The sequence below is a fragment of the Passer domesticus genome, chromosome 6 (genome assembly GCF_036417665.1).
Source record: "Passer domesticus isolate bPasDom1 chromosome 6, bPasDom1.hap1, whole genome shotgun sequence".
Lineage (NCBI taxonomy): Eukaryota > Metazoa > Chordata > Aves > Passeriformes > Passeridae > Passer > Passer domesticus.
The window spans coordinates 13,801,836-13,827,587 of record NC_087479.1 but is presented as its reverse complement, the minus strand read 5'-3'; the positions used below and the strand labels follow the sequence as shown (position 1 = coordinate 13,827,587).

The following is a 25,752-nucleotide window of genomic DNA, read 5'->3' as shown; positions in this document are numbered from 1 at the left end:
TGTTTAAGGACCCTGGGCTTGGATGGATACTACCCATGCAAGTTCTACTGCTGCTTCTGTCTGAATTATCTGCGTCAAAGTATCAAGGGAACTTCACATTGACATCACTTTCCCAATTACAATCTGGATATACCCACTGAATAATGAAAGCACAGAGAAAAAGTATAGAAAGATAGTGATGTAAAGGATTTATTCTGGATTTTTTTTTCTTTCAGTCATGTCAAACAATTTTTTTTTTTTTTTACTTTGTCATGTCAGACAATTCTTGGCCTAAGAATTTTCCTTGAAATCCAAGGCACTTTAAGGTCTTCAAAAAGTAAAAAAAATCCAGAACAGTTTAGAGTGAGGATATTATCTTCCACTCTAGAGATTGCATTCTAGCAATAGATGGCTGTGAATGGCTACATCTCCATTCAGGGAAATGACTTCTGAACTTCTTGAAGCACTGCTACAAATGAGCAGTCCCTTCTACAACACCAAAGCAGACCTAGTCTTTCATGTACTTGAAATCATTCAATTTTGTTTTTTATGGTTATATACTTAGCTCTGCAACTGCTGGTTATAGTGTCACGGAAGACTGTATGGGCCACAGTATCAGGGCTGATGGCTAAAAAAGAGGGGTTGCGACAGATTCAGCAGAGGTCCATCCATGTACAGCTGCCAGGTGAGAGATGGGTCTGGTTTGTCAATACAGTATGAAGAATACAAATGAAATGGAGTTCTTCAAGCTTGGTAGGATGCCAATGAAAGCAGTGGAGCTTCTCCGATTTATAGAAGAGGAGTATCTCAACTGCAATACTTTATTATTGTATTTTAGTGGGTAATTGAATATGAGGAAACTGTGCACATTGTATAGATTTTTTTCTTTTGTGTAACAGCAAAATGGGATTTTACCAAACTTCTAATGAGAAGTCATTTTTAGTGTGTAAATTTCATTATTGTCATAGGATGTATAATGCACAGCGTATTAAATTCCTTGGTGTTTATTTTAAACTGTTCTATATTAGTTATCAAAACATTTTCTGTAGTTCACTACCCTGCTCAGGTTGAGGGATTTGTAGAAATATTACTTAGTAAGAAAGGGTTAAAAAAGTGAAAGATAAATAGCTCCAAGTGTCATTGTTTTAGTAACAATAATGTTATGTCTCTGCTACAGTGCATAAAGAAAAGAAAAAAATATGCTGACAAGAAAAGAAATATCACACTTCGAAAAACTTTACTGAGTCTAAGGAAGGCACTTTTAAATTTGTGCCAGTTACAGTAATTAGTAAACTTGTTCTTAATAGTGTTGTTAAAATGTAATTTTTTCACACTTTCTCTGACTTTGACACTGCTGCTTTTTAAACTTCATTTTGCACTTTGTTCCATTGTTCTTTAATCTTCTGCACTTTGCATTTAGTATCACTGAAATTTCGCACTTACTATGTCAATAACATCTGGCAAAATTGCCACCTATTAAGAGTAAGTGTTCTTTTTTCTCCTGTGAGAAATGTGATGGTGTATTATATTGGTTTCCCTTGAGAGGCTAAGGAGACAATTTTAAAGCAGATAAATGCATTAAAGAAATAACCTGAACTACAAGAGAAGGTTAACGAAAGTCAGAAACTTTTTACTTTTTTTTCTTCCATCCTATTTTTTGCCTTGATAAAAGCATCCTATCCATGTGGGGAGTTCAGTTATGCTATGTTTTGCACATTTGGATGTATGCTAAATTTCATAATGCTGCTGCAGGATACGATATGTTCTCATAGGCTTTTAGCTGCAACTTTTTCTGGCCGTGTTGGATATGTGTCAGTTTAGTGATGAATTGCAGCAAATGTGCTGGTAAGCTGAGCTCTGCTAGGGCATTGTGAAAACACAGAAGTGATTTTCCAGAGATGATGTAGCCACGATTAGGCCTGGCTTTGAGTTCTCCACCTCCATCCAGTTCACTTGTGCATGGAGTGAGCATCAAGTTCCTTCTCACAGCAGAAATATTCTACTGAAGGAGGATGTGATGGGTTGGAGTGAAATCATCATCCTAACTTCCTCTGTACTTACCAGACCAGATGGAAAGTTTCTGACCTTTGACATCACCCATAGCCAGCAGATTGACCCACTTTGTATGTGCTGTCTCCAACAAGGCCTTCATTGTTGAAATTGGGATATACACATGCATGTCTTCATATAGCCTGGCCTTTAAAGTGTACAATCTTTACCCAACTGTGTAAATATCTTGAGTATGCATGTGACACTTATATGTACCATGCCTGTAAATGAAACTGAATTTAGAGAATGAAGTACGGCCTAAGATACAGATTTTCCTTTGCCATGGATAATATCTGGGTGAAACTGAGCCCTCCACACTATACAGATGCTGAAATGATGCTGAAATTCACATAATTGCACACAAGGCAAAGAAAGAAAAAAACTTCACAGGAGAAAATTCTGTACCACTGTTTACACTGTGGGGTCAATTTTCATAACACAGTCTCCCATGGCATTGCAGGAATGTGAGCTGTGAATGGCTACAGAAAATACAGTGTGTTCCAGGGCCTGTCAAAGACATGGGGAATCTTTCCTTTGACTTTGGGAGTGCTTTGGCCTAAGTCCTTATTATAAAAGCAAACTATATGGTTTGACTGAAAAAACAGGAGGGATGGGAATACAATGAGCTGAGACTCAGGGATTTTGGTACTTAGGCAGATTGTGGAAGGGCATTCCATATCTGCAAAACCTCGTGTCAGGACTCAGTGTAGCAAACACTGTGATATCTGGCTTTGCATGAGGGATGTGAATTTTGCACCCAGCTACACACACAGCCCCAGTTAGCATAATGAGAACTGTGCATATATTGAATCACAGAGAGAGACTTGAGCAGAAGAAGGTCTGTCCCCATGGAAAAGTGACTTAACAATTAGACTAAAGAAATGGATTGTTCTAAAATTGGTACACTTGAGCTTTATTCAGCATATTGTTAAAGAATAAATAGATACATTCTTTGTCTCTGTACAGATACATGTTTGAGACTTAAACCCATAAATGGCTTGAATTTGTATGCTTGAATTCAAAAGAAGTTTTACTTGAGTAAAACAACATAGGAATGAGTTCAATGCCTTAGTGACTTTGGTATATACAATTGCTATAAAGACATCTAATCTAAAATAATTTGAACCAATAATATTACAGATTTGCTACGTCTGTCTGTAGTACAATGCATATTTCTATGGTTTTCAATTTGCACATAATATTTGTAATGACATTTATTCACTTTTTTCAGTATAAGTCTACCTAGGTGATGTGTTGCTGCTTAAACTTTGAATATATATCTTGGAGGACATAGAAATAGCAAAATAAAGCATGCTTGAATATTTTAACTGTTTTCTTTTTTCCATGTATACAATTAAGGCTCAGATATTTGCATCTCAATTGATCCTGTATTATAATCTGAAGTTTACATATCACTGGTTACAAATAATGAGGTAGTGAAGAACAACAATTTTATTTCTTTTCTCAGATTTTCCCTTTTCTTAGATTTCTCTTCTTCATTCTTTATTGACTTAAATTTAAAAATATTTTCACTGGTGTGAATGCATTTTCTTCTGACAAACTGTCTCTTCTGATGTTTTTTTATTTTTTAAAACAATTTTATAGCCAGAGGATAGTATTCTTAACAATGCACAAATAAATCTCTAATGAGTACAAAAATTAATCAAATGTTTGTATTGTCCAGTGCTATCCAGCATTATCGTGCAGTGCTCATTGTTAGCCTTCCTTCTAAAATTGTCATCTTCAATTTCTTAATTTAGAAAAGACAATTTTTTTCCCTTTTCTGAAAACCCACCAAGAATTTGCAGTTGTGATTCATTAGCTTCCAGCTGGAGTCAGAACTGGAGACTCAAGCAAGTTCTTAAGGTGACTACTTGACTAAACTGCCCCAAAAATCACTTATTTTTCTGTTTAAAGACACATTGTGATAGATTACATGCAGCTAGCTCATGTGAGCCTTGTTCACACTTTGTAATGATTTTCTTGGTAGGTAGTTCCCTTGAATTCCTGGGGAAGATTCAGAGAGTAAGTCAAGGTTTGGCAACTTTTCAAAGTTGAGGTGCCAGATGGTATTTTTCTTTCCCAAATTAGAAGTTAAGCATGCTGTTTGAAACTCAGCAAGAGCTGGGAGATACTGCCTTTCACAGAAGCAAGATGCTGCCAATCACCTTTTTGGAGGTATCATCTCTCTGCACAAAGCTGTATTCTCAGCCCCTGTTGAGTGTGGAAGGTGCAGGAGCCTCTGCCCTTCACAGGTGCCCCTCTAAAGATGTGCTTTGTCTCCCAGCTCCTGTGCCCTAAAAGACTGCCTGTGGACCATCCTGGCCAACCAAGCCGAAGGCTGGTGATCCCTAGAAAAAGAATTTTGTTGAAGGAGCATAATCTCTTTATGAGATGCATAATCTAACCTTAGTCAAGGGAACTGGTTTAGATTGTCACAGTGGTGCCCCCATCTGATAGTTGTTTCTCTGTGTGCTATTTTCATTGTCTCCATGCTGATGTTTTTGAGGTTGTTTTTCCTCCAAATTCAATTTTTAAAAAGTGACTAAAAGGTCAGGCTTTCAGCCTATAGTCTATATCTTTAGGCAGTTACGCTCACAGTATGTACTTCAGGGAAAACAAATTTGTTTCAGGTAGGCAAGTGATTTAGCTGCCAGCACCCATTTTCTGGCACCTACACATTGGCAAACATCATAGTCTACTTCCCTGTTCAGCTGCAGCCTGTCAGATGAAAGCTGCTGCATTTTACATTTTTGAATCTCTTTCATGTCAGCAGAGGTCACAATCCCTTGTCTGGGAATCACTGAACTCATGAATATCCTCATGGCACAAGGCCCTTTAAGTCTTCTGCTTTGTGTACTAACAGGAGCAAGAAACGTTAGAAAAATGGCACCTTTTATAACCTGTAAGGTTGGGGATTGTCTTGTACTGCTAAACTAGTGCCTCCAATCAGTGAAAGGGCAGCACAAAGATACTAAAAGAGAGGGGGACTTTCTGAAGCAAGTAAACACAGATCCAGAATGGTGGTCTGGCTTGTCCTTCAGTCCAAATGCAGGCTCAGCACGCCTCAGCTGTTTGCATGAGGTGGGTGTAGCCAAGCTGTGGCTCTTGAGAGAAGCTTTGGAGGACAGCATCACTGAACTGCTTCAGCACCTGGGCTTCTGTTACGCAGCACCGTGGCCCACTGATTTCTTGGGCATGAACATGGCATTTCTCATGAGTGTGAACATCAGCAGATTTATATCTCTCCAGAGGCTGACAAGTCAGAGGACTATCAGAAGTCCAGAATTTCTTGGCTACTAACCAACTGATAGATCATCTCCTGCCATATCAGTAAAAAGAATGCAGGAGCTTAGGTTGATGCTTTCTCCATCAACCTACCAACTTAACAGCACTTTTAAACAAAAAGGAATGAAAACCAACTTGACATTTATCAAGATAGCTTGGAGACAACAAATATGTTGCAACCCTGAAGACAGGTACATTACCACTAAGAAGGATTTTGTTATGAATGTTCTCATTACAGTGTGTCAGGGATAACTAACAGCATAGAGTTTGTGCCTTGAGGTTCAGCTTTGCTGTTGTTATATTGCTGTCACATGGTTTTATGCTAATCTTTTAGATTAAATGGTAAATATAGAAGTCTTTATTCAATTAACAAAGAAGTAGTCATTAAGGGATGGTGATTGAAATGAAATGGTGAGAAATATTATCCTCTTAAATAAGAAACTACTGCATGAGTGGACAAAAGCAGTACAGCAAGGGATGGAATAAAACTGGAAAAGAGCAAAAGCAACTGAGACATGCCTCAGCTCTCTGTTTAGAAGGTAAATGTTCAGAATTTACTTAAGCTTTTTTACCCACTCTGCATGATACATGTAATGTATATCCTAAGTTCTGCATGTGAGTGTTCGCACAGATTATGTTTGGTATTTACTCTCTCATTGGTTTCAGTTGTTTAAAAGTTTGCTGCTGTCTATAAATCTTCTACTACAGCTTTTATCTGAAATAAAATAGTGGACTCTTTTCATGTGATTATCTGTCTTCCTTATAGTAAATGTCCAAGTTGAGGGATGTGTTTTAGTCTTGGACTTTTTTTTTAAACCTGTATTCTGATCAGATCTGACTGTAATAGTTATCCTTATTATTATTATTATTATTATTAAAATGATTTCAATAGACTTCTGACAATTACCTGGAATAATATAGCCTGTATGTGACAGTGCCAGCCAGCAAGGAAGAAGGGAACCTGACTACAGAGCCAAAAGAGCAAACACCCACCACTCTATTAGCTAAAAAAAATCTTCTCTGTCCTTATAGCAGGTAGGCAGATATGAAGTGCGGTAATTACCTGTCCCTTATCTTATCAATAATTAATACTTTTCACTTTCATTATGTTCTTTTCTTTCTGGTTACTACACCTTGTTCATCACCACACTTGCCGTGTGTCTTGTTCTATGCATTTCCACAGCTGTCACGTGTTAGTTTTCTTGTGCTCTTCTTGGACAGAAAGGCATACAGAAAATTTTGGATTAATTTTTATAATCAGTATGTCTCTACATATACATATATTGCTAAATGTTCTAAAAGAAATCAAGATAATGGTCATTTCTGATGAAATTGGAGGGGATGGTTTTCTCTGCCTTACTCTGCCGACATCATGTCAGCTGCAAGTAAAAAACAATAAGTGCTACAAGCAGAAGTCTATATTGTTTTGCAGGTGTTTTGTTTATAATGACATTTTTCTTTTAATAGTCTTCTGACATATTAACAGTCATACATTGCAGTTGCACTGTGCAGGCATGTGCAATCTTACTGTAAATGCCCCGTGGGTGTTCAACTGAGCATTTTATTTGCCTCATCCTCAGAAGTATGGAGGGTGTTTACTTTTATCCTGGCTGTGGTGGCAGGATCAGGACTGACAGAGCTCAGATTTCCTCCATCTTTCCATCACAGACAGAAGCCATTGAGGAACCTCTATGACCAGAGTAACTTAGCATAGCTTGGCAGCAGCTCTGTGCTGCAGTCAGACAGCCTGTTCTGGCTGCAGATGGTACCCTGATTTCTCCTGCTTAAGCATCCCCTCAGCTCACACCCAGGCTCCTGCTGAAAGTTACTGCCTCCTCGGGTCTGCTGGCATGAGTCACAGAATGACTTTGCAGTCCAAAGCAGCCAAAGTGATGCAGGTTAAGGAAATAGAATCAGGTTAGAGAGCAACTAGGTGAGCAGGCAGTGGCAGCTGTGAGAAAATGGATAAGAGGTGAGCAGGTGAGGGGGTTTCATCTGCAGTGAGAAGAGGGTGCCTGAGCACCACATAAGTGATGTCAGAACCCTTCTGAAATGGGAAAGGGGAGAAACTTTTTGTGCCCTCCCTTCCTTTCTTTTTCCTAAACCGAGTCTGACTGTCACATAGAAGTGCGACAAAACCAGTGCTAAAACTCACTTATTTATTATTTTAAAGAGTTGAACAGCATTACCCCATTCAGTGAACAGCTTCTCTAATGTTTTAGTCACAGATCCAGTATTGAGAGCAAAACAAACTAATTTCTCCCACTAGCTGCCTTTGTTTGAAGCCTGGCTAATATACTAGGTTAATTTATTAGATCTTTTTCATTTTCCTTTAGCTGGCTAGTATCTAAGGCCTAGATGTGTTACAGAAAGCTCACAAAAACTCCATTTTGAGCAGTGATCAGCTCCTATCTCATATGAAATCTATAAATAGGTCTGGTCAGAACTTCAACAGTAACAGCTTTAGGAAAACAAATTATTATAGGAAGTGATTGATGTAGTGACTAAATAGGTTGCAATCTTCCCCTGCAGTAGGTGGTGCTCACTGCTTAAATAAAATTAAATAGTGACAGTGATGGGCATACCAGTTTTTGGTTGTGTCCTAAACCCAAGGATGGACAAATTGTGAGAAAAAAAAATAAAACCTATGAGAGAGCAGAGCCTTGTTTCATAGGGTGCATTCTTTCTTGCTAACCTTTCCTTTGCAGTTTTGCTTTTTAAGTACTCTTGCTAAAAAAAACCTCCTCTTCATGCTTTCTTGCTGCAGGGACACCTGGTATATTTTAGTGCACAGTATACTTTAGGAAGGTCTCAGAATATGAAAAATGTTAAATTTTTATATAATTAGTGCTATTTTTGGTGGGAAAAATTGATTGGTAATTTATTTAAATGCTAACTTCACCTGCTCAGCTGCTTTTTGTAGAATCTCAAGGCAATTTTAATTGAATAAGAATTTGGCCCAAACGCATTTGAAAACACCTATAACTGTCTGTATGTGTTTTAGGCACCAAAATACCTTCCAAAACGTATTCTTCTGTCCTGTGTTGCTTGTGTGGTGCTGTGGAGATTTAATTTGCTCACAGATCCAGCTACCTGCACGTGCCTCTTCTCAGCCTGTGCTGTGGCAGGGGTCCTGCTTGCAGGTTTTCCCTGCACTGCTGCTGCTGCAGGTGTCGGCAGGTGCTGGACTCTGCACCTTGCCCTCGCTGCCTCTCCTGCCTCAGCACCCTCTGGGGTCCTGGCAGAGCCGGGGCTTCCCCCAGGAGGGCAAGGACATGGCAGATAACGCGTGCAGACTCCAGTGGGGCAATGGAAGCCTGTCTCCCTACTTCTGTATGGCACAAAAGCAGTCAGAGGAACCAAAACAAGGCACACGTGTTTCTTTGTAATAAAATTTTGGAATTCACAGTGGAATTTTTGATGCAGGCTGTTCTTGAATTTTTAGGAAAGTTTGGAGCAAGATCTGAATTTTATGGCTTATTTCTATAATTGTTTTGAATTGGATGCCAAATTTGTGAGCTCTCCTCTGTCTAAGTACTTGGATATTATTGCCTTAAAAACTAAAAAAAAAAAAAAAAAAAAAAAAGAAAAAACTAAAAAAACCAAATATTCTCAGTAGTGAAAGCCTCTGTTTTCAGACTTTTTCAAACAGCTGATCTGCTTAGCCAAGCAGAATAAAAATGGAAATTACATGAAAAATGTGTGTTAAAATTTTTGTAGTTTCATTTACTATTTGTTTATTTGCAATTTATTATTAATGTTCCATAATAATACTTCACCTGGTAATAATACATATTAATTCCTTCATATTTCTAAAGCCCTTTGAGAACCTAGAGAAATGCAAAGTGTTATTAAATGAGTTTAAAATTCCAGCTGTTTTCCCTGCAATAGATTTCATCTTAAGTAAGAATGAATATTAAAGAAAAAATATAAATTTTCCTAAAGTGGATCTTCACGGACCACCTGACAAAGTACATTTATTGGCATGCTTTCCATTTCTTTTTTTTTGGTGATATGTAATTTTAGTTTGATTTAGCTATTACTTCGTTACTTTAAGAATAAAAGTTCACCGAGGCTGACACTTGTCTCACAAGGCAGACTTCCACTCCAGTAAAAGTGAAATAAACCTCTCCTTTCCAGTCAGAAGAATATTCTCCTGTAACGCTTCTTTCATAAATATTGGTGCAGTGCTTAATAATGTCTTCTGTACAGAAATCTTGTCTCTCTCTCGAAGTACATTGCTCTAAGAGCCCCAGAGATAGAAAAGTAAAATCCTTAGCTCACTACCTTAAACCTGGCATTTTCTAGATGCAGTGTTCTGCATGGCTTGATTTAGTTTTGTTTGAAACCATAGTATTTCTATTACTATAGAACCTGTTGAAATGCAGACTGTTAGCATGCTAATGCAAATTCTGAAAAGGAAACTAATTTGTATTGTTTTCTTAGGCTACAACCAAGATTTTTTTTGTATTTAAAAAAAAAGATAAATTTTGATGACGTAAAGGTCCGTGAGTTAAACTGCAACTCTTTGTATAACAAAGAAAAAAGTCACCTGAAAGTATGTGTAAAATGTGTTTTGAGCTGCAACAATGAACTCTTTCAAAACAATGCTGTCACTGTTTCAGTACTTTAAAGTGACACTGTGATTTTCAAGTATTAATAAGCATCCAGGGGGAGCTAGGGAGTAAAAATTTTGCTTTTTCTAATGGTATATAAGGAAATATGAATACAGAGAGAAGTAGTATAAATGACTAATTCGTATTTTGGGGTTGGGGCTTTTTTTACTAGGAACTTTTGATAAGAAACTGGTCAGCCATTCTGAGAGTGGTGGAAAGCCTGTCAAGGTCACTACCAAGGACAAGAGAGTCAATTAGTATGCAGATCAGAGCCAAGGAGTTCAAAGGTATTGTTCCAATTCAATCACATTAGCCAGGCCAGTAATGAACAAACGGCATGACCTTAATCAGGGAGCCTGAACCACTCATTGAAGGGTAGTCTGTGTGTCTCTGTGTGTATTTGGGGGGGACCAGGAGGAGGGGTTAGGGTGGCAAAAAGGATGTGGTTTCTTTTGTTGTTGTTGTGGTGGTTTGGCTTGGGCTTTTTTTTTTTTTCCTTCGTCTTTTTTTTTAAAGGGACAGCAAGCCCAGTCTGATTAATTAGCCACCAGTAGCGGAAACTTATTTCTGGGTTCTTGTGTTCTGAAGTACAAAATTGCTTTTATTTTTGGGTGATAACTGAAACAGCTTCAAATGGACAGGTGGCTTGAATATTTTAATAAAATGCATTCAGTGATATGCTAAAGGGTATGCAGGAGGAGGGAGATAACCTTATGTAAAACACCAAACCAAATTTTGCAATTACAGTTTCTCTCACACTGTTGTAATTTTCTGAAAGTCAACACGCAAGGAATATTCTGAGTGATTTTTTTCCCCCTTAAACATAACATAAAGTAATCCACACTCTAGTTAATAATGGAAAGAGTGCTTATTTAGAAGAAATAATTCTTTGGATTTCTCGGTCAGATAAATATTGCATCACACATAATTATATTTTAGATATACAAATTGCTAAGTTGTTTCATGCTCCTAGCACAATGCACACTGCATGTTTCGGTGTACTCAATTTAGTACAGTCAAAACCAGCATTCATATTCACCTTAACAAATGCCCACTTTATTATAAGCTTACAAAATATATTTCTCTGCTATTTTTCATGTATACATAAGCACTTTCAAGTACTTCTACACAAATGTCTACATAGTGAGGACACAATAATAAAATGACAGGATATATCTGTACTCATTTATATATTATAATGTCTGCATGTTTCTGCAAAGTGGTTTTTGAATGCATACTTAGGATTCCATTGAAATTTCTACATAAATCAGGTCTGTGTTCCGTTTTTTATAAGCTAATGATTGAATTTGGTAGCCAAAAATACTAAAATAACATTTCAAGGGTAACATTTTTCTGCGTTTGGATATGTAAACACATAGTTTCTGCATGTGGAAAGATCGAAAAAAAAAAACCTCTGCAAGAAATCAATATTAACCATTGAAAATGTGAAGGATGCTTAAAATACATTCTCACGGTTTACCTGCAAGTTTTGTGTTCACGTGGTTTATTTACAAGGCATTGTTTTGTGTTTATATATACAATAAATTATAAGTTTTCTGTATCTCTCTGGGTAACATTTGCTCAACAGTTACTTCAATTGGATCAGATTATCAAAGAAAGCTGCAGGCTTCATTGGGGAGCATGCAGAAATCATTCATTTCTCTGTAAATGAATCGTAATAGGCAACTAAGATTTTAGGAATCATGGGGCATTTCTTTTTTTTTTTTTCTTTCACTCTCTTCCTCTGTCTTCTTTGCTGGGGAGGTACTTCATCATATCTCACTAAAACGGAAGATGCATAACAGAAATGAAACTATTCTAGGCTATGAAGCACCCTAGGGGTTCATGAATGTTGGGGGAGGAACACTGATTATACAATGCAATAACATATTGAGACACTATTTCAGTTTTACACTTGGTATCAAGTAAATACAGGATATCTCACCCATGAAGGGTGATTATCTTTCATGAAGGGAGGAAATGAGTTATTAAGGTCTTTCTCAGGAGCAAAACAAGGATAAGAATCTTTATTAATGTAAGAAACATTTTTTTCCCCCTACAGTAATATACTTCCTTTTTAGCAAAGATATGGATTTTTTTTGTCTTTAAATTGTCTATATCTCAGAATGGAACACATATCAGTTTTAGCTGACACCACTGCAGTGCTTGAGAATATTGTTATAAAACATGTGCTCATTTTTTTTATCTAGATCACAATTAATAACATTTTTAAGCATGCAATGTCTATCTCTCATAAAAACACTTGTAAAGTATTTGACATTTGATTTGAGGATATTAAAAGATTGTTTAAAAATAAACATCACCAGCAGAGCAGAATTTTCACACGATTATTCAGATAGTCAATAGGTCCTCTTTGATCATATTATTATGATGCTTCTGCTGGATTTCAGTCTAAGACAGGCGCATTTTTTGCTCTCTCTCTGTCCCTGTCTCTGTCTCTGTTTCTCTCTCCCCTCCCACCCCCCTACCAAACAAGGTCATAGATTTTTTTAAATGAGGACTAGAAGTTCCAAGTACAAGATTAAGTAAGTTCTAACAGTGTTATAAAAGTAAGTGCTTTTTTCTATAATAAAAGGTGTTTAAAAGGTTCGCTACAGCTTTAAACAGAATTACAATTTACTTCTTTCAAGTGTCCAGGCCATAAATTCTTCTCAATTCCCTCTCTCTCTCCTTGTCGGAATTAATGAGATCAGATTTGATCAGGGCAGTGATGTGTTCAGAGCCAAATCACACAACAGCGCGCGTGCGGTAATGGAATTTGCATCTAATGCATACATAAATCAAACATCTTTCTGGACATTTTCATATGCATAATGTCATTTCATCCAGTTCTCTCTGTGCAGAGGGGGAGATTTTTCTCTCTGAGAGAATGACTTTCTTTAATGCTTTCATTTTATTTTCGCTGACTACAATCCCCGAGAATGCGCTCGGTCGGAGAATCTTTCGGGGCGCGGTTGACAGTTCCTTTTCCAAGAGGGGTCCTTCACATTTATCATGCCTCTTCCTCGGGGGCTTTGTTATGCAAATGTGGCTGAAATTGATAATTCCAAAGTGCTTCATTTCGGTTCCTTGGCGGTTGGAGATGGTAGATAAAAAGAAACTGACAAGACACACTGATTGCCCTCAATGCTTGTAACTCTCTTGCTAACAAGGCTCGATATTGTTAAAAATTCCTATTGTTATCAGGGTGGCAGTTCCATTATGCAGGCCTTGCAAATTTCTCATTTGAATATTAACCCTTTAATCGCCCAGCTCTGCTCCCCTCCCCCAGCCCCAAGCCAGTTGCCCTCGGGTGGGTCAGAATGCAAACCAGGAAATTATTACCCTATTATTAGTGAAAACTATGTATGTGTGCGTTTTATTCTGTTTTGGTTTTTTGTTGGTTTTGTGGGGTTTTTTTTTGTTTTGTTTTTAGATTTTGGGGTTTTTTTGTTCCCTAAACTGCATCTATTAATAATTTCTTCAATGAGAATTTTTTACTGTAACAGGAAAAAAAGGCTTTAACAAAACACATCTAGCAGAGACAGACAGAACTGGATTATTTAAAGTTAGGTTTGGGAGAATATTTACATCGAAATATCTGTTCACAGAAGTCAGATTCAGTAGCTCCTGGAGACTGGAGAAGTTTCATTATTTTTAACTTGTATGTACTTGCACTTTATGTTCTAACTTAGGTAGGCCTCAGGGAGGGGATAGCGTGTCTTTATATACCAGAGATACACGAGATTTTTAGCTGCCGGTCCTACAGGCTGCACCATCCCCATCTCAGGCTCGCCAGCAACTAACTTCCAGCCTACACACAGGTGGCTGAAATAAAGGAGTAGAGAAAAAGGGAACTTGAGAACCACAAGGATTTCTGGAGCTGTGTTTTTTTTTTTTTTTAAATTTTGAAGGACACATGTCTATAACTTCCACTGTTAAGCACATATTATTATTGACATATTTAACTTACATAATCACAAAATACTGTTAATAAATGGAAAGAGAAGGACTGATTCAGGGACCTGATGCTGCAGCCCCTATGATTCACAAGAGTTTTGCTTGTAGCTTCAGTGACCACTGCATCAGGCCCTAGAAATGACATAAAATCAGGAAATGATGAGTTCAAGCTAAAGATTATGTCACACAGCAAAAGAGCATGACGGGTTGCTAACAGAGTTACTCATTGATTAATGAAATTGTGAGGTCTGGAATTGCAAATATCCCTGTAATATTTCCCCATGTGTGTGTGTCCATAGAAGGTGAATTCTTTCCCACCAAGTACATGCCTTCAGGCTCATATTACAATCTTAGATTCATTTTGGTTTGTCATTTTTCTGGGCTACCTGACAAAGTTCCAGTTAAAGTAAATCTTGACAAAGGTGGGTAAGTACTGCAGATGCTGGATGGAAGTGGAGAAAGGAAGAACTGGCACTGTAAAATGAAGCATAGTTCACTGCTATCACCAGGCAGCAGCAACTATATTATATTTCTCTACAATTACTAAGAAGATGCATCTAAACCAGCTCAAGTCAAAGGAACGTCAAAGTTTTCCACTTTCTTAGCTCTGAAGTCTTGCAGAGATGTGTCTGCCAAATTACGGTAAATAAAAAAGACACTTGCACAACAGTAACTGAAGGTTTCTCTCCCTCACTCTATTAAAAAAAAAAGAAAAAAAGAAAAAAAAGAAAAAAAGAAAAAGAAAACCCTCTCATGTTTTTGTAGGAACTCTTGGGAAGCTCATACTTCTTTCTTTCATTTACAGGTGTGATGGCAGATTAAATCCATAACAGGAAACAGTGATAATGCCCACTGTAGAGCCATGTGAGTTTCAACAACTAAATTTCCCATGCCGGTGCTTTTTCTTTCAATTATCTGAAAACACTCTGTTAATTTTTAATGTGTTCATACCCTCATTCTGTTACCAAAACTGCTACCTTTCCCCCCCTCCCTGCCTTCTTCAGAAATAGATTTCACTAAACCTGGCTGCTGTAAACTCATTATATGATTCTATCATTTATTCTATCCATTAGAGTAACCAGTGTTAGTGCTTTTCCCCCTACTTGAGTCTGTCAAGTGCTGTTATTTATGCTCAGTGGTATTAATATCTCTGGTTGTATTATGGTTGTGCACTCAAAATCTCTAATACGAACTGAGCTTGGCAATAGAGACTGCATCAGCTATCAATAATCAAAAAATCTCATGCAAGTTGTAGGTATTAATAAGAGTCAATATTACATAAATGTAATTAACATCTTCTGCTTGCTATAAGGAATAATCAGTAGTACTGATGGTTTTAAAAAGATCCTCCTCTTCAGAATCAGAGAGCGTGCCCATATTATGAACAAGAGAATTAAAGATTTGACAGTATGATTTTGACTGTTTCTTTTTTTCGGTTACCCTTGACAATGACTCTGCTGTAACCTGGCTACATAATGTTATCTGCTGTCTTTAGGTGGAAGAGGGCTTAAAAGTTGATTTTTTTCTTCCTCTGCTCGATTTCAGTGGGTTAATTTCACTAACAAAAGGATTTTCTAGTTTTCTGTAACAAGAAAACCTCTTAGGTAATTTGTGACTGTAGAATTAGAGCAATACAGCTAAACTAATATATATGCAATGGTTTCATTATGCATAAGAGCAGGCACTCTTTACTTTTCAGCCCAAAACACACAAAGCACCCATTAGAATGAAGAGGCCTGTGATGTCTCTTCATGTGCAGAGTGTAAAGGTACATGAATGTCCTTGCTTGTTGGCATTTAATTTACCAGTTGCCTCTGTAGTGGAGCCTTGGCAGATTCAGCTTGAATCTGAAAGACAGGCTGTCATACTGAGAGTCTGCTGCCTACTGCTGAAATTGAGAGGCTTGGCAGATATGCAAACAGTAACTGGGTTTGAGTTGTTTTGATTACAAGTTAAACAGAAAGTCATTGGCAGGGCCAATATAAATCTGCTGAGGTTTTTTGGCAAAATCTGTGGAGGTATTTCTATAGATTCTGCAGAATTCTGTAGCACCTTGATTTCACATCAAAGAATGTCCACCTCTGAACCCGTTCTGCGGATAAATGTGTCAGAAACGTGAGTGAACATGTTTAACTCGCTGCGAGCTTCCAGATCCAGAAATATAAAGCACATTAACAACATGCTGTACCACACCACCTTTGTACACTTGATAAATTGTGAAACCAAATGTTTCACTGAAGTTCAGGTGGATTTTTGGAGAAGTAAATTAAGGTAATTTATAAACAGCTGGAACAGAAAGGCAGAATAGATTTTAATGGGAGTTTCAGGTAAGGAAATTAAAAAAAAAAGGATTGGACCATGTCCTGAACTCAGCTATGTCAGCTGAAATGCTGAGATAATTCACCAATACAGTTTTTTATCACATTAATCAAGATTTTCTGAAGCTGCTTCCTGCATGGAATGCAGTGCTTTAACAGTGGTTCGACTTGGTACAATTCAGTCTGCAACTGGCTTTTTTTCTCCCTTTTTTCAATAGCTTTGCCTGAAACACCATATTTGACCAAAAATCCAGACCTCATAAAATCCAAATGCTCATCCCAAATTTATTTCCTTACAGAGTTTGTCTCCCTGCCTAATCTGCAATGCTCAGTTGATAAAAGTAACACAAACTGACATTGTATAGCAAAAAAAAGGAGGCTGTAAACTTTAGCTATATGTGCTTTTACAGTGCAACCCCTGTTCAATTCTTAGTGTTTTGAACACTAACACATCCTTTAATAAAATTGCCTTTCAATTTTAAGGCAAAACTACAATAATTTTGGAGGGAGGGAAAAGAGTACATATAATTGTCACTCCTATTGTTTCTGTCTGACTGCCTGTAGACAGATTTCTGCAAGGCTGGCTAGAAACAACACACTGATTTACAGAGGCAGGAATATCTCCACAATTCAAAGGGCGAAGACACCTTTATTTGAAAACTGAGAATCTGCAAAATGTGGTAAAGTTCTTGGAAAGGACCCAAATGTATGGAATCTTTTTCTCATCTTTTTTTTTTTTTTTTTTTTCATTCTCTCTACTTGCATCAGCCACTTTGCCTATTACAGCTTTCTAGGCAGGAGAAAAATGCTACCTTTGAATTTGCACAAATTATTACATACCTCATGTTAATTTTTACAAGAACTTAATTTGGGCAAATTGATTAGAATATGAACATTGTTATCTAAACACTCTTTACTTTCAGTTCTGACAAACTGAAAACTCACATTATTATCCTGTGAGAAGTAAATGTTTGTTTCTTTGGAAATTACTCCACTCATATTCTCTTTCTCATACTGAATGTCCCTTTCCCTTGAGCAAACAGAATGAAAGAGTTTATATGAATGGACCATACTTCACTCTGGTTAATGGGTAACAATAGTATTTTAGGAATTTCATTTTCAGATGCAGGTTGAAAATATATGCTTTTTGCCTTTTTTCTTTTTTGTTTTGTTTTTTTGGGTTTTTTTTGTTGCTTTTCACTGTCCCATATACTTATCTTCAAAAAAAGTGAATTTAGGAAGCTTTAAGCAGCATACTCACCCAATACTGCAACCCGATGCAAATTTTTAGAGAACGCTTACAAATGTCAAATCCCCCTGAAAGTGATATACTTTATTACTGTTCTTTCTTATAATACAAACATTTCAGTGCAGCTCGGAGCTTATTTTTCAAAATATACAGGATTTTGATATATGGACAACAGGAGAATATGTATTTTAGATATAATGCCATAAGTGCTCAAAAGTTATTTCTGAGCTGATTTAACATGGAAAATCTCCAGGTAGATTAATTTTATAGGCTGCTTTTATGGGTGTAACATTTCAAGATGAGAAAGCCGTGCTTCTGAAATTTAGTTTCAGTAGATTTCATTGGCACTTCCATCTCCATCTTTTATTACCTTAAAGTTGAAATTTAATCTCCCTCCTTTTTTTTTTTTTTTTAATTTTTTATCCCCCTGATTTTTACTTAAGTCCTTTCTGAAATGGCTGGGCCTGTATTTTTGTTCTCAGGTTCTGTTGTGTCTATTGCTGTCTACCTATATACATTCTGAAGGAAGAAACAAAATAATTACAAAAGAAGCACTTGCATAACTCTGCTTAGAAATTACAAGACCTGTGATGTAAAAGATTTTTACTGGGACAGGCAGCTATAAAAGGAGGTTAAGCAAATGTTCCACAAAACCCTCTTTCCAAATGGCTGAATTAATTACAGTGGTAAGAACAAGTTGCCCCAAACCCAGCTATAGTACTGTGGTAAAGACAGAGCTTGAAACTGCAGCCCTTGGACACAAAAAACTTCTGAAACATGACTTTTTAAAGAAACACCTACTGGTAACATTGCCAGCAGGGGCTGTGCTGCAATGACAGGAGAATGTGGGCTATACACAAGCATGTTTAACAATGTTTCTGCACAACTCTTAATATGGATTTAATCCACACTTCATGTATGTGTCCAGAAAAAAACCTATGAACAATAGTGCACATTTAGTAACATGTATGTTTTTCTATTTCTGAAACATAGTACTGAATGCATTGCAACTGCATATGGAAAGTGACTTTCATGCATTCCTTAAGGATGCTCTAGAAACCTCAATACCTCAGCCATTTGGTTGGATGTTATTGTTATTTGTTATTTATTTCTATCACAGAAATAGTCAGTATTCTGGCCTGATGGGCTGCAAAAATTGCTAAAAAAGGAGTAATATATTTTTTAGACTTCAGGAATGCAGGTTAAGGGAAAGAAAAAAAAAAGTATTTTAATCAGAAAATGCGTGTGTGTGTCTTTGTGAATGTGTGTGTGTGTGTGTGTGTGTGTGTGTGTGTGTGTGTGTTTGTGTGAGCATGTTTGGAAATTCACAAACTAACTCTTTCAGGTTATGATCTCATTTTTTATGACTGAATTACATACCTTAAAAAATTGGTCTCGTTAACATAAATGCTAGGAAACTCTCAGCAATTGTGGTGCCTACTATAATAAAATTCTCTGTGAGAGAATGACAGAGATACAAAACACTAAACAATGATGATTTCCTTGCTACCACAGCAATTGCATAAATTAGGTGTGCATTAAGTTCCCAATGATTTATAGCAGTTGAAACTTACAAAAATGATTACATTTGATATTTCTTTATAAAATACAAAAAGCTGATGTTTACTCGCAGAGTGGTTAAAAGAATCTAGATTCTTTTAATCTAGGCTAAATCTAGATTATAGAATCTGTTTCATTGACATTTTCATAATATACTTTTTTGTATTTTTTTTTCTGTCAATTTTCCTTAAAGATATATTTCATTAGTCAAACTTGCATATAGTATTTGTTAGTTTGGAAAAAAACCTCTTTATTTTTTCTCCTCTTGCCCTCCTCACTGCTAGCCTATTAATGGAACTGGCATTTTATTGATTAGACATTTAATAACAATATTCTTTTATATTTGCTCAAATGTTTAACTGTTTGCATTGTAGCTGGTGTATAGGTCCCTAAGAATGGTACAACTGAAATGGGAGAATGAAGAAATGTATTGGCTATGACAAGAAGAAGTAATTGCTTTTCCTCAAAGGATCAGATGTGGTATAGTTGTTTGAAAAACAATCTAAACAACATTTTGTTCACCATTGATTTTAAAAGCATTAAAATTAGTTTTTATGCAGCTATACTCATTAAGCTTTTATGTATACTGTGTAGGGTGAATAGTTAAGAAGCAATAAAGCATTCTGCAGTAAAATATACTTTGCCAGTTGTCAGAAGAAATAAAATACATAGATTGAGAATGTTTGCTTCCTGTAGAATATTGCGATATTTGCCATGTTAATTACAATCCAAATAAAGCCATTTTATTTGTGTATTTTAAACAGTCTTGTAGCTGTAGATGGCTAATACAACTGTTATTGAAAGTGTTGTGTTTGGGGGTTGTGTGTTCATACTGATGAGAAACAATCAGCAGCTACATATATCCCAACAATTCTTGCATTCTAAAAATGTCTTCTCTTAGAAATTGGTGTTCCAAAGTCTAATTGTAAATTTTAGCCTCAAAAAGAACAGAAAGTGCCATGCTGTGCAATTTTTTTTCTATAATCCCTTTAATTCCTCATGTCAGTATCTGCATTCATACACAAAGTAGTTCCCCTAATTTCACTGAAGTAGTTAACAATTTATTAAAAAAAGAGATACTCTGGAAAACAGCAACAGCCCAAGGAAAGGAAACTTATTTGGTTATTACTTGGAAGAGCATAACCTTTTATTTTGTTTCTCAAAAATGAAGAGAGGAGTATATGTACAGTACAACAACATGCCATCAGAGAGAATAATGCATATAAAAATGAATTCCTGTTATTGTGTTCAGGTGTGTTTGTGAATAAAAAATGGAATTTTGAAAAGTCAATTAAAATGCATTTAAATTCTTTAACATCAGAATTCTTTAATGTGAAAATTTTTTCTAGACAGTTTGTCAGTATCACTGTAAGCACAGTGCTGTGATCAGAACTGGTCTCCCCCACCTACAACTGTTAGATGGCTCAGAAATGCATTACACCTTCCTGTCTCAAATGAGGAGACCACTCTTGAAAACATGGAAGTACTTATAAAGTAAATAACCTTTAATTAAATATCATTGTCTAGCATTAATCTTTATAGCTCTGTTCCCTATGGAAATAAAAGTGGATATTCAATTTGTTTTGATTATGCATGAATTTTAACAGAAGTGTTTCTTTCTATATTGCTGTGTTCTTCAAGAAAGCTGCATATTTGTGTCTGCATAAGCCATTAAGAAGATGGTTCCTCATTAATGTGAAATAAGAGTGACTCATTTCTGTTGTATATAAATAGATTGACATTTAGAAAGATTAATTATTATTTTTAAGAATAAACATCAATTCATATGTGGCTGGTGTAACCTTCCTGTTCAGTCTGAAATCCCAGTTATTTTCAGAGGTAACTGCGAAGTGAAATATCTATTGTTAAATAGGTATTGTTTGTGGTACCTGCTGATTTCAGGGATGTTTAGATGCACAAGTCAAGATACACTTTTCTCCTAAACTAGGATTTGCATAGTGGTTCTTTATGTACATCATAAAGATCAGAGGCACATACTTAAATCCTGCTTCCATAATATAATGGAAAAAAAGTCCATTCAAAAATGTATCTTCAGCCTCAATACATTTTCATTCATCTTTTCCATCTTCACTTAGGATAATTTTGTGACAGCCAGGTCAGGAACGTCCTGAAATTCTATCTCAGTGCTAAGTCACAGTGCCAGGGTGCATCCCACTTCATCAGACTCTTGCAGCACTCACCAACAGGTCTTCTGCTTTTGGCAAACAGAAGTTAATCTACTCTTGGTGAAAATACCCGTTTTAGTGCTGAGCTCATGCTGTCTCCTGTGCTAACCATGGATGAGGGATAAGTAAAGAGGAAAAGGGTGGTCTTTTCAACTCTTCAGTACTGGAGTACAGTTTTTGCTCTGGCCTCTAACAGTGAATTGAGGAAGGCAAGTTTCATGGCAAATGAGGAGGTAGCCCATAATCTCTGTAATAATGCTCTGCCTGACATGGTTTCAGGATGCTTGTCCTCAGTGCAGTAAACATTGGATTTTTTGTAGCTGTCTGGCAAGACACAGTTTGCCACTCCACTGTGGCTATGCATTTGCAGGAGATGTCAGAGAGTGTTTAAATAATGTGTAATGGCGTGTTGCTCTTTCATCATTTAGGGAAGTGGCTCTCCCCTGTGACAGTCATTATATGCTCAGTGCTGAACCTTGGAAAACACTTTTAATCCTGCCTGTTGTGCCCACACAGCTAGGCAAATGCATACACTCAGCACAGAAGCATTATCCCAATGTATAACATGATGTTTAGTGATGAAGCCTGAACAAACTGAACCAATGCAGACCCTGGGAAACATTCACTGCAGAGGCAGAGCTGTGGGCAGATCCATCAGGGTAGAAAATAGCCCCAGGAGCAGAATTCTCTGCACTAGGCAGGGATCCCAGCAATTCCTCTCGCAGCCTGGCTTTCTACTCTGCAAACAAGGTGAAGAGATAGAAATAAACAAGGGAACTGAAACAACACATAAAAGGAAGGTCACAGCAGAATGTGTGATTTTGAGGAGAAAACAGAGAAACAGCATTCCTCTATTCTTGCACATACAGCCTCTATTCTGGTTATAGGAAAGGAGTAGGGGCTGCAAAGACAGCATGCTTCTGGATGGCTGTTCTGCCATCTCGCTATGTATCATCAGGATCCCAGACTTCATGTACAGTCAAAAAAAAGACGCGAGTTTTTAATGCTGCTGTTTTGAATCTTCTGACTCCAGAGGAATCCTTGACACTGCCAGAAGAGAGACAACGCTGGGTCTTACTGCGTAGGCATTCAACAATTACATTCTCCTGAGAGTTCCTCCCTTTCTTCCACTGAATGGGAGGTAGAAAGCTGTTGCTGGGGATGTTGGCTGTGCAGTGACCAGGCTGGGAGTGTCACAGCCAAAGGAGTGTCACAAGTGTGCTCTCCAACAAATGTGCAAAGAACTGCAACAATTCTTTTTAGAAATAAGGTAGACCAAGTTTAAAGTGTTATCTGCATATCTCAGGCTATAGACCTTCTCTGGATTAACTCTTGCTTCAAATCTAACACCTGTCATTAGATAAATAATACCTTTTTCAACTATCCAGTAACATATTTGATAGTTGCAGTGGGGGATAATCCACCTAAACTTCACTTAGAAGTTTCATTTGGAGGTTTCAATGCTGTTAACATTGAGCATCTGGAATACAACTTTAGTATTTATCTGTTGATATTTGCAATTTTGTAAAAAATTTAATTTTTTTTTCCTTCTGGATGAAGATTTCCCTAGTATTAAATCCTTATATATCTCTAGAGATGTGCTTAAACCGTAATCAAGTTATTCTATGCATTACTCTAAATAAATAGTTATTTACATCTTCACTCTAAGTACTCCTCCACCTCCATCTCTGAAATCTTTCCTGCTCCAAAGTCTTTCCAGCCCTTCTAGAACTGGTCCCACTGCTATTAAAAACACATGTAACTTTTCTGCTTCTGCTCTGTATTCCCATTTATTCATCTAAAGACCAAGCTAGTCCTTTCAGCTACAATGTCACACATTAAGCTCCTGAGAAGGAGATGAAGGGGATTAATAGATCTAGAAGTCAATTTTTAAAAGTTTACACCAGAGTGAATGCTATTATAAAAGCCTTTAATGAGAATGAACCTGAGCAAATATCACTGACTGCACCTCTTCAGCATTTGTTTTACAGTAGAGATGGTTGCACATTAAATGTCTTTTGGCAAGGGAGTTAAGGATTCTATTGGGAGCACTTTTAACATCCACTTTTTGGTACTCTATTTCTTGGGAGATCATATTGTTTCCTACTTGAGTAAGTCTATCAAAACCTGCCCTTTCTCAGGAAAGCATCATTTTGTTAGCACTCATTTTCAATCTTTCTGAACTTGCCAGTAAAATCTATTTCAATGGGCTTGTTCAATGTGGTATGAACACAGACAAGAAGATAATTAGCTGTGCCTGGAACAAAAAGAGTAGAAACAGAAGTTGAAAGTTGTCCTGAAAAATATTCTGATCTAAAACTCAAAATGTTGATTATTTCTTTAAATGATAACCAACTGGTTCTATTACAGATGCTACTTTCGAGTGTAAGTGAAACTCTCCAAGGAGTAGTGATAAGTCAGTGAAAGTGTATGGAGGAGGGGGTGAAAGAAGCACAGTCAAGAGGATGTGGTGAGAGGAAATGATGAAAGGGCATATTAACATAGCAGGAAACAGCAGAACATGTGGCAAACACACTGAGGACTGCATGCATTTTATGTGTCAAATTACCTCCAAAGAGGTTTTTTTTGGAATTTAAAGCATAGTAAGAAAGTATATTGCAAAGCTCTCAGGACCTAATTATGTGGGACAAATTAGTCTGCAAGACCTTCATAATCTGTCTAAAGAGTGGGTGTAGAATTAAGTTAACGAACAGGTTATTTTGAGTCAGTGTCTGAAGCTCCAGTGGTGCCACATGTAAAAGAGCTTATGTGCAATAAACAGAAAACTGCAGGAGGTTTTAATGCACACCTGAAACAGCAGAGTGACGTAAGGGAGATAAGACAAAAGGAAAGAGATCACAGTGGCTCGTTTGGGCAAAATGGGCTCAAATGTCTTTGAAGACTGGTAGCAAACACTACAGAGGCACAGTTTAAGTGAGAACAATTGGCAGATTCTGTATCGTCATAATGAAACACATTTTCCATGGCTTAGATGACTCATCTACTACGTCTAAATACCTCAAGATATTTAAAGATCACAACAGAATTAAGATCTGAGAGATGCTAAAACAGACACCATACCTGAAAATTTAGCCTTCAGTTGGGAACCAAGTGGCAGCAAAAGTTTGTCTTTTGTCAGAAATTTCAGATGAATAATGGTGTTTGTGAAACAGACTTATCAGGGACCCTTGCAGCACAGACAACATGGCTGAGGGGATATGATAGAAGTTGGGGAGGGCATATGATTAAATATATTAGTGCTTATATAGGTTATATATTAGGAAACATGATCTTTACCTCAAGCTAAAAAATGTTAATAACAAACTTTGAATCATGAGACCTTAGATTAGTGATCAAGCCGATCATCTGGCAGAATATTTAGTGTGTTTGAAGTAACCTTTTTCTCAAAAGATAGTGAAAAAGAGTTGAAAACTTCTGTTCTCATTGTGTCTGTATTTTTATCCACTACCTATTTTTAGTGTTTCCTTTAGTTTGTGCATATAGAGATGTGACAGAAATGTGATTGTTCAGTAAGTCCAAGAATTTTTTATCTGTTGGGTCAAGATGTTTAGCCAGCTTGATCTAAGGCATAGTTTTTAATTCAGCCTGACACATTTTTACATCTCCAGAAAAGCTCAGATGACACAGTTTTTGAAGAAATAGTTTAAAAAAATACAGGGATTAATCCTCAGGATCAGCCCCTTTCTGACTGGTAGCACAGTAATGAATACAGTCCTTTTTCTAATGAAGAAAATATCCTCTTCAATAAAAAATTATAGGTTTGTGTGAAGCAGTAGTGTCCAAAGAAGAGTATATCTCTTGAGAGGTGGACTGTTCAATCTTTTTTTTGGCCTATCATTTTTCTTTGTTTTAAATACAGAGTTATTCATAATTGCCTTAGAAACAATTTGTACAGCGTGTAACAATCTTTCACTGGTTCAGAAAAATGAGAACAAAATGTTCTCTGCTCAAACAAAGTGTTAATCTTTGCTCTATTGATCCTCTTCAGCGACTGCCCTTTGGTTCATGGCCACAGAACCACCTGTCAGCTGGGGAAGCATTATTTTAATTTTTTTTGTTTTACTGGTTTTAAAATTAATGTTTATAAGGAGCGTACTTGCAATCAAAATGTGAATGGAAATTTTTACCGAAGCTCTTAAACCCTAACAGTGTCACTGTAACTGTGCACTGTGCACCTGTAGTTACAGGTATCAGCATTTCTGTTTTAAGGCCTTGTACTGAAGAGAGATTTGGTTTAAGATAGACAGTAAGTATTTTTGCATTGTCATATTAACTCTAAAATCTGCCTAAAATATTTGGACACTTTTACCATGTGGGAAAACATATATATATATATATATATCAAGTTGCTTGTCTTTCATTTCTTAAAGTAGCATTAGTTGGGGTGTCAATCTAGAAAGATATTATATGTTGATTTTTTTTTATTTCAAAGTAAAACAAAATGAAATTATGGGATATAAAACGATGCATTTAATGAATTTGTGAAGCTCTACAAAGCAGGATCTCCAACAAATCTGATAGCAGTA

At 36.7% G+C, this 25,752-nt stretch overlaps 1 long non-coding RNA gene across 1 annotated transcript in view; it reads left to right on the top strand.

Moving 5' to 3' along the window:
- The window catches only part of LOC135302068 (uncharacterized), an 89,641-nt gene extending 68,851 nt beyond the window's left edge, over positions 1-20,790 (top strand). Inside the window, exons 3-4 of the long non-coding RNA XR_010363760.1 lie at positions 14,698-14,756; positions 19,394-20,790. This is a non-coding gene — a long non-coding RNA (uncharacterized LOC135302068). The remainder of the gene's footprint in view (positions 1-14,697; positions 14,757-19,393) is intronic.
- The last annotated feature ends 4,962 nt before the right edge of the window (positions 20,791-25,752 follow it).